Source organism: Lathyrus oleraceus, chromosome 1, assembly GCF_024323335.1.
Source record: "Lathyrus oleraceus cultivar Zhongwan6 chromosome 1, CAAS_Psat_ZW6_1.0, whole genome shotgun sequence".
Taxonomy (NCBI): Eukaryota; Viridiplantae; Streptophyta; class Magnoliopsida; order Fabales; family Fabaceae; genus Lathyrus; species Lathyrus oleraceus.
The window spans coordinates 74707083-74718772 of NC_066579.1; the positions used below are offsets into that span (position 1 = coordinate 74707083).

Consider the following 11690-nt stretch of genomic DNA (forward strand, 5'->3'; position numbering starts at 1 on the left):
TCTAGAAATAATCACCAATTTTAGAATTATTTCTCAATTAGGTTTTAGAGATTAATTAGAATTTTATGTGATGGTTTTAATTTTAGAAATCCGTAGGCTAACATTGTAATCTCTTCTTTATTTTAATCCTTTCATAAATATTCATGTGCTTGTAATTTTGGATTCATGCCCTGATTGATTAATCAAAGTCAACTTTGATCAATTAATCACTTAACTTTTACTTGATTCCATATCCAGTTAAGTGATCAAAAGTATCTTGATCACTTGATAAGATTAGATTTTTATACTTGCAGCTAGACCTCAAGTCAAATCAAGCTTCTCATGCAGATCTCAAGGCTGAAGATTCTGGACATCAAGCACAACAAACAGATGCATCTTCACACTTGATAGTCATGGTGAGGATTGTACGTCACGAGCCTTAAGCAATGGAGAAGGGTGAGAGAGATTTTTCCTATCCTTGTCCTGAGTAGCTTTAGGTACGTGGCTATGCCCCAGTTACCTCGAGTATTCACCTCCATTCAGAGACTTTAGTGCAATTTGAATCAAATAACTTTCTAGTCTTGTTCCCTACAGACAACATCTAAGCACTACAATCAACAACAACAATGCTCACTCATGCACAACACTGCCTGGTTTAAACACCATATTTCTTTCTCTTTATTTAAACACCATTCTTATCTTCTTTTGGTTTAAACACCACCCCTCGGGTTTAAACACCATTTTTTTCCTGTTTGGTTTAAACACCAGCTCTTTGGTTTAAACACATTTTCTTTGGTTTAAACACCACTTCTCTAGTTTAAACACTATTTTTTTGGTTTAAACACCACATCTCCGGTTTAAACACCATTTATTTGGTTTAAACACCACTCTTATTATCCTTTACTTTAAACACCATTTCCATTACTCTTTCAGTTTAAACACCATTATTTGGTTTAAACACCACTTTTATTCCTTATCTTTCGATTTAAACACCAATTTTACCTATTTCATTTAAACACCATTTTCTTTACTTGTTTGGTTTAAACACCACTTCTCCGGTTTAAACATTGCCTCTTTGGTTTAAACACCACTTCTTCGGTTTAAACACCACTTTTTTTCACTTCCTTTGGTTTAAACACCACATTTCTATTACCTTTTGGTTTAAACACCACATATCTATTACTCTTTTGTTTAAACACCACCTTTATTATCTGTTCGGTTTAAACACCACATATATAACTTCTTTGGTTTAAACATCAAGCTCTCGGTTTAAACACCACTTTCTTTTCTTCTTCGGTTTAAACACCACTTCAACCAATTTCTATCACTTTCCATCACTTTACTTTTCTCTTTGGTTTAAACACCACTTATATTTTCTGCTCGGTTTAAACACCATTTTTATTCATGCTCTTGGTTATGACAATGTAAGACCCCAATTTTGACCTCTAAGATCCCTCATGCCATCTCATAGCTTTGCATTGGCATTGGGATCACACCTTGGTATTCTCATCACCTATCATTCATTGGGTTTGAATTGGGAGAGATCACCAATCATGTATAATTGTGTCATACTTTATTTTCTTTCTTTACTAAACAAAATACAAAAATATGTCTAGTATAACTTTGTTTCTTTTGTAGGTAGTGTGTGCGTCCATCTGTGCCCCACCAAGCCCACAACTAGGGTTTGAGACCATTAATGCAAGATATCAAGAAAGAAAAGTTCCACATTGGTTCTAAACATCATATATGGATCCCCATGTTCTTTATTTGTCATTTTGATCAAGAGATCAAGAGTTTGAAGCTTGTTTGTCAAGGAATCCCTAATTCATCTAGGTATCTTGTGTGCCTTCCTCAATAAGTTTCTTGAAAAGTTGGTCAAAGATATCAAGGTATACTTAATTTTACATCATCATAAGCATATATGATCCTCCATGATCCCCTAAGAGTAAAGGAACTTCAAGTATGCAAGTTGATTCAAGGAAGTTGACCAGAAAAGTTAACGGGTCAAATCTAGGGTTTCCTAGACCCTATCTCCTACGCTTTTTGTCATATGAAACTGATTCCAAGATAAAATTTACTCTTTATAACATTAAAAAAATCTTTCATGTTGGCCTCAAGATCTAATTTTTCTTGGAAAGTCATTTTTTCTGGTGAAAGATTATAGGTCATTTTGTTTGTGCCCTAGATAGAAGGTCAACTTCCAAGAACCATAAATTCCTCATTTTTTATGATATAAAGATTATCCAAGTTTAATGATTAATTGTGATATGTATTATTCAACTTTTATTCTTTGAGAAAGATCAAATTCTACTTGCAAAGTCATGTACCATGAGGAAACATTATAGGTCCATTTTGGTCCTCATCAATGAACAAGCAAATTTCCTCAACTTCTAAAATCCATAACTCCATTATCAAAACTCCAAATGGTGCCAATTTTGTGGTCATATTAAAGGTGATTGAAATAGCTACAACCTTGTAGAAGGAGTCAAGTTCATTTGAAGCTCACATCAAAAGTTATTCAAGGTAGAAAGAGAGGTCATTTGGCTTATAACTTAGAAAATTTTCTAAGTATGTTTGATACCTCCACCTTCAAGGCCAGTTTTCTACATTTTCCAAGATTCAAATTGAAACAGTCACAACATAAAAGTTGTTCCTTATGATGATAGATTTCCAAAAAGTCCAAGATCACGTCATTTGGATGAGAAATGAGGGGCTTGCGCATGAGGTCCTTCCATGGCTTATTTTGGCAAGTTATGAGATCCAAACATGCACAACTTTGCATGACCTTGTGTGACGACTTCAGCAACCTCCTTGCACGATTTAGAGTGAATTATAATCATTAATTGGGCATGTACTATCACCCATGCACCCATGCACCAAGAATTGCTCATTTTTCATTCAAAATTGGAAAGGTGCACATATCAATTGCTTGACCTATAAATCAAACATCATTTGCTCAGAAATAAGGAGGAGACTGCCCAAGCTCTGCTGGCCATTTCCATATCCTCACATCATAGAATTCTTTGAAGATTTCTTGAGAAATCGAGTTTTGTTCAACTCAAGTTTCTGAACAAAAACTCCAAAGATTCATTCCCTTTTCCACTTCATTGAGTTTCTGCAAGCAATAGGAAGACAAAGAACGAAGAATTACATCAAGAACAAAACTTAGAAGTAGCTCAGAGAAGGTGAGTTTCACAAAACTTCATCTCTTCGATTTTCCCTTCATACTCTAGATCTAAGTTGAATTTTATGATGGCTGAAGTCCTACTAATGTAGGCAACATGACTGAGTTGTTTTGGGCTTGATTTGAAGCAACTCAGGTTGAACACCTCTGGTTTGATCTTCACTTTTCTAATTATAGAGTGAGAGATGGAATAAATAGAGGTCATATTTGTGATCCTTGCAATTTTTCCTTTCAAATGATGTTAGATCCATCAATTTCTGGGCAAGTTTGTTCTTGACAATCCGGTGACCCACACCGGAGAAGACCACCGAAGTTAGGGCTTCAGTGGTGGCGTGGCAATGCCCTCACCCTTGAATATCTCTTCCCTCTTTTAATATGAGCCTTTGGTTGCTTTTACCATTTATGTGGTGCACTGACTGAGGGAACACATGGAACGCGCCTTTTGGATCATCAGATATGCCACCTCAATTAATGAGGGGTGATCTGAGGGCTCCTGATTTTCCATTCTATTTTATTTTTTCTAAATTGATTTTTAAATAGCCATTTCTTTTAAAATTCACCATAAAATCATTTTTGATCCAAAAATTATGGGACCAACACCAAAACTTCACAAATATTTTCCTATTCCCATTTATGATTTAAAATTAATTTTTGGATTAGGTTTGATATTTTTGGTGAATTTTGTGAATTTTAACTTGTTTAAATTAGTTTTTAATTACTTCTGACTTTTGAAAAATACCAAAAAAAATAGTCAATAGTCCTTTGACCTTACTTGACCTATGATAAATTCCTTGGCCATTTCTTTGGTGTTTTAAAAGGGTTTTAGGTTTTTGATCTTTGAAAACATTTTTTTCTTCATTCTTAAAAATGTTTTAAAAATAGTTTAATTGATTTAATGCTTTGGTGAGCTTTTGTATTAACTTTATGTTGACCTTACTTCTGTTTGGCCTTGGTCTTGGTTGAATTGGACCTTGGCTTGGTCAATACCATTGGATTTAGGAGGTTGATGAAGTTTAAGACTTCATCCCTCGGATGAATGAATGGTATTGATCAAGTGAGGTTCATCCCTTGACCAACTTGGGATCCCCTTCATTTCATCTCTCTATTTTCATCTCATTTCTTCCCCAATCATCTCTTGGCCAATGACTTCTCATGGACCATTAGCTAGTTGGCTCATCAATGACCTTGTGTTAGATGAATCAACATAGACTTGATTGAGATAGGCAAATCCTCTCTTGTTTTTGTGTGTGATATGCTTTAGGAGCTTGGTCTTGGATACCTTGTCTCTGGCTTGCATTAACACCAACATTATTATTGGTCGGCCTCAGATAGGTATGGCCTCTACATAAGCCTACTTACAATTGCTTAACATAGCACTAAATTTGCCTCAAGGCACAAATTAACATACTAACTTGACAACCAACATTTAATTTTCTTGTCATTTACTTTAATGCAATTTAAATTCTTTCACTTTATCATTCCTTGTCATTTACATTCATGCAAATTGTTTATGCTTCAGTCATTTTCTCTTTGCCTGCTTGGGCCTATGTTTATGCTTCAGTTATTTTCATTTTTGCTCACATGAGCCATTATATATTTTGTGCTTGTGATATATTTGTGCTTGTGGTCATATTTTGTTTGTGGTCTTTGGACCTTAAAACACTTAAAAAAAAACAAAAATACTAAAAAAACACATTGGTGGACTGTTGGATCTTTGTTTGTGACTTGATTTGGCCCTATGGACTTAGAGTAGGCAACATTCCTGAGCTATGGAAGAAAAACATCACCAATGCCATTAATTTGAGACCAAAAACATGGTCAATGTCATTAATCTGACACAAGCTTGAGAGACTCCCTTGGGTTTATCTGATACACTCTTTCTCTTTGTCTAAATTGTTATTTTAATCTTATTGTTATTATTTGATATTTTCTCTTTGAGTATGTTTCAAGGGATTTTTCATATGATATACATAAAGGACATTGACGATTGCTTGCTTTGGAGTGCTAGCTTGGATGATTGGTTATCTTTATTTGATATCATTGGGTTTCTTATTAATTGCTTCAATGATTATGGCTTTGTTGTTTGCTTGACAATCCAAAGGAAGTGGTTTTCTATCTGACATTATTGTCTTGTGGATGTTTCCGATGGGTTAGATCTTTTCAACTCAGAACTCTTAATCTTGTCTAAGATATCCTCTTCATCTCCATCTCTTTCTTCTTTAATTTCAAAATCTCCTTCTCATTTTCAAAACTTCTTTGCTTGTTTTTTTTCAACTTAGACTTGTTTTAATAAGCAGAAACCTTGGCCTTATGCCATTAATTTTCAAACTATTTTCCTAATCAAACTTGTAAGAAGACTTAATCATATTGACTTTATTTTCAAAAAGACCAAAAATAACTAATAACCTCATCTAATCACTTTGGACACTTGGTGCCTTTTTCCTTTTAAGCTATTAAAAAAGAAAGCATTTAGATTTGAGTTATCCTTGGTTGAGATTTAATTCTCCCATTCCATGATATGTTAAGTGTAAGACTTTCTGTTTACTAGGGGTTAGAGGCATACTTGTTGATTTAATCTGAGTTGGAGCTCTCCCTCTTAAATGTTATAAAACCCTCATTATCGATAGATGTTTGGTTGAGTATTATCCCGTTGATAACAAAAAATATTTAAGTTTTTGTTAAAATCAATTCACCCATCTTTGAAATTTTTACCACGAACTACGAGGTTTTGATCCCTCATTTATGTTGATATGTATGCATAAGACCAAAAGTCTTATCAAACACGAAATGTAAATAATGAATTCTTTTCTCACTCTGTCATTCTATTTTTAAAACAAACATCTTTTCAACAAAAACAAGTACACACAAAAAGGGCTCCCTAGGAGTACCTAGGACACTTTGGGTGCTAATACCTTCCCTCTATGTAACCAACCCCCTTACCTGTAATCTCTGACATTTTATTAGTTTTGATTTGAAAACTTCTTATCTTTGGGTTTTGTTCATACTTTCTCCCTTTTCCTTTGGAAATAATAAAAGCGCGATGGCGACTCTGGTTTTATTCAAGTTGAGTTAACCAATAGCTCAGTGGTCATGAATTTACCACTGTCGTACCTCGAAAAATGGGGATACGACTTCAAAGCGAAGCGCGATCGCACGCTCGCAATGATGGACTGAACAGAGTCGCCACCGAACTTTATTTATTCCCAAAAATGGGAAAAGGAAAATATCGATAAAACTTCTAAAAGAAAGGATAAGATATGGTCATCGCAACCAATATCAGGGTTCAGGAGTCGATTACGCAAGGGGAAGGTATTAGCACCCCTCACGTCCGTTGTACTCAACGGGAACCATTAGGTCAGTTGTGTGCGTTAGTGTTAGTTTAAATGTTAGGCTTTTCAAGTTATTAGGTGGGAAGGAAAGAATAGAAGAAAGGAGAATGTTTTTTGATTTTTTAACAAAGGACTAAACCTAAGCTTTTTATTAGTGGACCTGACAAGATTTAAAAATCCTGCTCCTACGTATCTCAAAAGAGAAATCAAGGCTTACGTAGTTCTGGGTAGAAAAATGTTTGTTTGTTGGTCGATTTTAGCGAAAGCTATACTGTATTAATCGACGAAAACATTGTTTTACCCAAAACAGATGAGGAGTGGACGCATACCACACATCGAACGGATTTATAAATCTACATTCGGAAAAGCGTCATTTATCTCTACTCAACAATCGTGGCCGAAACATTGTTTTGTATCACTTAAGACAATATATCTTTCATTTATGAAAAAGGTTTTTGATTAATCGCACGGCGGCGAGAAAAAAGTTTGATTGGTTGGAGGTATTTTGAGTGATGGCGAGAACTTGGATGAGCGAGATATACATCTCGAATCCTAGCCTCAGGAGTGCACGGTATACACCATGTTCCATTTCCATCTTTATTGAAAGAGTTTAAGATAGGAATTAAGTATTTTGGAATTTGATTGAGAAAGGGTTTGAAGAAACCGCATTGACAATTTTAGGCGATGGCGAGAGTTAAGATTGGCGAGGCATACGTCTCGAATCTTAACCTCAGGAGTGCATGGTATACACCATGTTCCATTTCCACCTTTATTGAGAACGTGTTTAAATAAGAATTAGGTATTTTGAGTTTTGTTGTGAAAATGACTTGACCTAGATCAAGTATTGATGGACGTTTAAGAGAAATTTGAATGAGTGTTTGATAGAGCAAAGTGGATAAATTGGATGATGGCGAGAGCTAGGATTGGCGAGATATACATCTCGAATCCTAGTCTCAGGAGTGCGTGGTATACACCACGTTCCATTTCCATCTTATTGAAAAGGGTTTAGATAGGGATTAATATTTTTGAGTTTTTATCAGGAAAAATGGCTTGACGTTAAACCAAGCGTTTGATGAAAGTTTGGAAGAACTGGTATGGAATAGGAGGGAGAAATGAGTTGATTTGTTTATTGAGAAAATACTCGACGTTGGATCGAGTCACACTTTTTGTATTTTTTTAGAAATGGTGGATTTTATTCTTGTGTTAGTATCTAAAACAAATAGAGAAATAAAACAATACAAAATTATATACACATTGGGGAAGTGGGGTACATTTTGTCAAATGGGGATTAAAAAATCATGAAATAATTAAATCGGGCCCAAACAACAAATAATGTAATGCATGAGTGTAAGTACAAGAGAACCGGCTCATTTTAAGAAAGCCCAAGAGTAAGCTATGTGAGGTTGATGGCGATGCTCAAAAAGCAATCGACTTACAAGGGTGTGAAAATGGGCTCGACATTGAATCGAGGAATATGATTTTAATAGTTTTAAAATGGTTTTGAATGAATGATGAAATTAATAAAGAACAGATTTTGTGTTATTAAATAACAATGAAACCATGAGTATAATAAAACATAAACATAAAAAATGCTAAAAGAAATAAAATGCTAAAAGAAAAAAAAATGCTAAAGGAAAAAAAATGCTACATATGAGTATTGAACCCTCTCCACTTAAGATCATGAAACTACCCTCTCTCCACTAGGCCATTTATAACTAGTTGTTATTTTGATGCTAGATTGGATAAATAAACTAAAATGGATTAAAAATCAGAATTAAAATAAAAAACTAATAAAAAAGAAAACTGTTGGACTAACCTAATTAAACCCAGCCGCTTGGCTGTTGGGTTTTTCAAAGGGAATATGAGTTGAAAAGGAGGAAATATTTATTACCTACTTACAAAGTTTAAACAAAATTTTAATGGTTTCAAAAACTTACTCTGTTTAAAAACAAATTAAAGAAAAATAAATAGGAATAGTAACAGATGCCTTTCTCCTCGTTCTCTCCCAATCTCCCAAATTCGCTCTCTAAATCTCACGAATCTCTCTTTCTCAACTTAGCCTTACGTTTTCAACCTCTCGTCTCTCTCACGAAATATCCTCCCTCATCGCGACCTCACCGAATCCCTCTCAAACATACCAGAGATCATGGCTGAAACAAAAGAGGGAGCTCACCTTCGGACCTTCGATGACGGCGATAGCTCAGGTAACAATCGAACCTTTTTCTTCGCCTCTTCAAGTGCTGGATTTCTTTTACTTTAGGATTAGGGTTTTGATTTGCTTTGAAGTTTTTCCTTTCCGCCTCCGATTTTCGTCCTTTTTTTTACTGATTCACTCTCTCTATTTATATCTCCTGATTTAGGGTTTCAAAGGTGCATTTGGTGTTCAAAGGAGCATCCTGCAAAATACCTTTTTTGATGTTCAGACTCGGATTACCCTGTTGATGCTAGATTCGAAAAGGTACTCTTAACGCAAGCTTTCTTCTTGAATTTTGTCTTAACTCCAAATTGGGATATTTTCTGGAATTCTAACGCTTGCCAATTGCTTTGGGTTTTGTTACTGCAGTAAAACATTGAAGATTCCAAAAGCATTTTCGGTTTTGATCACAGCTCAGGTTTTACTCGGTTTTGGACCTTCACAAGAAAACAGGACCAGGAGTGCAATTATTGTTGCTTGGCCATCTCTATCCTCATCTCTTTTGAAAGCTTTGGCATTAGGACAACAGGAATGGTTCATACAGCTTTGCAAAGGAAAAAATGCAGTTCCTTCGCAACAAGTAGAATAGTCTTCACCTAAAGCATCTAGAATTGGTTGTGTAATTTTCTCAGCTTCTTCCTTATTAGGGTTTGTCATTTCATCAATGTATAAAAAGTAAATCTCCACAGGAGAAGCAACAACCAAATCAAGATGATTTAGTTCAAACATGCCAATGATATGTCCATAGATTTCAAGGGAGAATAACGGCTCGCATTCCTTGTCAAATATTGCTGTTTCAAGAAGTTGGAGAGACTCATATGCCAACTCTTTTATTTGCATCCTGAATGACGCTTCATCGGGAGAATCGATATCATCTGGTAATGCAATGCATTCCTACCACCTCTTTTTGTATCCCATTGATATAGGTCTCCAAGCTTCCAAAAGAAGATAGAAATTATAATTGTCTTTGCAGCAAGGAGGAATATGTCATTTGTTTCATTAGCATGTTTCATGAACTTAAGGAGTGCCTCTCTACGCCTTGGATCAGAACTCTCAACAGTACAGAGTAAAGAATTGGAGGATTCCCAGTCAGCCCCTGCACACAACATGCTGCAGTAGTAAGCTTCTCCACGTCCACCAGGGCATGGAACAGGTGGAGGCAATGAGAACTTCTCAGAGCAAGGCAATCTCAATTCACCATTCATCAATGATTCCACAACTCCTTCAGGGAGAGGAACTATATTTTTTTAAACCACCCGAACAACGTTGCAAAGTGCTCTCTTCTTCATCAGACAAATCCATTTCATGAGAGTTTTCAACAGACTTTGAAGAGGTTCCTGCATCACAAGCATGACTCTCATTGGCCCTTAATTCTCTCAAGTAAATCCTCCTCAGGTGTCGTTGCAAAAGTATTATATGGTGGTATATGGCGAGTGACATGAGCTTCTGTGTTTGCAAGAGCAATTCCTTTTACTTCAACATTTTTCATTTTCTCATCCAGGTTCTTTTTAGCTTCAGGTTCTTCATCTTTTCTGATTTCATCAAACTTATTACGCATATCATTATGTCTCTTTGTTCCGAAAGCAGCATCAGTCAATCTACTTTTGGCTCTCCACTGATCCTGACTCATCTCTTCCACCGGAGCCGCACTCGGAAGTGGCTCCTTATATTCCAAACCTCTCACTCTTGGTTCCAATCTAAGTATCTTATTAGCACCAATTCGCACAACCTTAAGCGTCTGAACTTCCTTATCAAACACACCAAGCGCATACATCCCTCGGTGTGCCGTAGCCTCCTGTCTCTTTAATATTTTGGTTTGAATTTCTTCAACAGATCCCAACACTGTCACACCAACCTTCTTCAATTTCTCGAACACGGGCTTCGCTTACAAGTTGTTGCTGAAGTTTCTGTTGTGGAGAGCCAAACAATTATCAGCGGTTACGGTGAGTTTTTTTTCGATGCTGTCATGTTCTTTCCAATTTTCTGTTGTGGCCTTTGTAACCGAAATATGAACTACTGTGATATTGCAGGTTTATTTGGAAATGAAGAAAGGTTTCCTCTTGGCAAGCATGTCTGCTTCAAAGACAGCGAGGGAGATAGCCAACAGATGGTGACATGCCAAAACTTGGCCCAGAACCGATGGCACGTGAAGGAGGGGTGGCAATTTGAGATTGCTGATATTAGGTACCGGAACAAAACCTGGGATACGTGATTACAACAAGCAGCACTGTAAAGTTTAAAATGCCAGTGATTAGTTTTAGTGCCTCAAATTTGTAGTTTACGGTTGTTTGTAATTAGATGCATATTATAATCCTTAATTTTTGGTAGCTGTAATTGTTGAGTTCCAAGTAACAACATCTCTATATGCCCTTCCTTTGAAAACCTTGTTAACATCTTCTAGGCTCATGTCGATCAAAGTTGCAGAGAGAGTCAATCTTATTTCAAATACCATATTTCACTGCCAATTCATGAATCTTCATGCCTTCTTCCAAATTGGAGGTGTAAGCACCAACTCGCAATGCACTAACCACAGTAACCCAGTTGGGTTATTGGATATTTGATTATAAAAATGGATATGGATTTTTAGGAATAATCCAAGACTAATCTAAATATCAATTTAAATAATAATAACAAATCAGCAAAAAACCAAATTAAAATCAAATTAATCTATAATTCATTAAAATTACTTTGATATCAACTCTAACATTCATTTGGAAATTAAAATCAATTAGAGTTTGAATCATTAGTAAAATAAACAATTAAGATTAAATTGAAATTTGGAATTAAACTTAATTCGAAATTAAAATCAAATTGAAAAATTAAAAAGTCAAATGATTAAAATCCATTTTATAATCAAAAGCACCATGATAAAAAAAAAACTTAGACAATGACCAAAGTGTAACAAAAATATGGATTTGGGAATGAATGTATGCAAATGAACTTTAGGCCAAGTGCCAAAAAAATTCAGGACCAAAATCGGGGTATGACAGTTGCCCCTATTTAA

The 11690-nt window shown here is 35.5% G+C and overlaps 1 pseudogene; it reads right to left on the reverse strand.

Moving 5' to 3' along the window:
* Window positions 1–9100: 9100 nt before the first annotated feature.
* LOC127092204 (histone-lysine N-methyltransferase ATXR2-like) lies at window positions 9101–10460 on the reverse strand (annotated as a pseudogene).
* Window positions 10461–11690: the final 1230 nt, after the last annotated feature.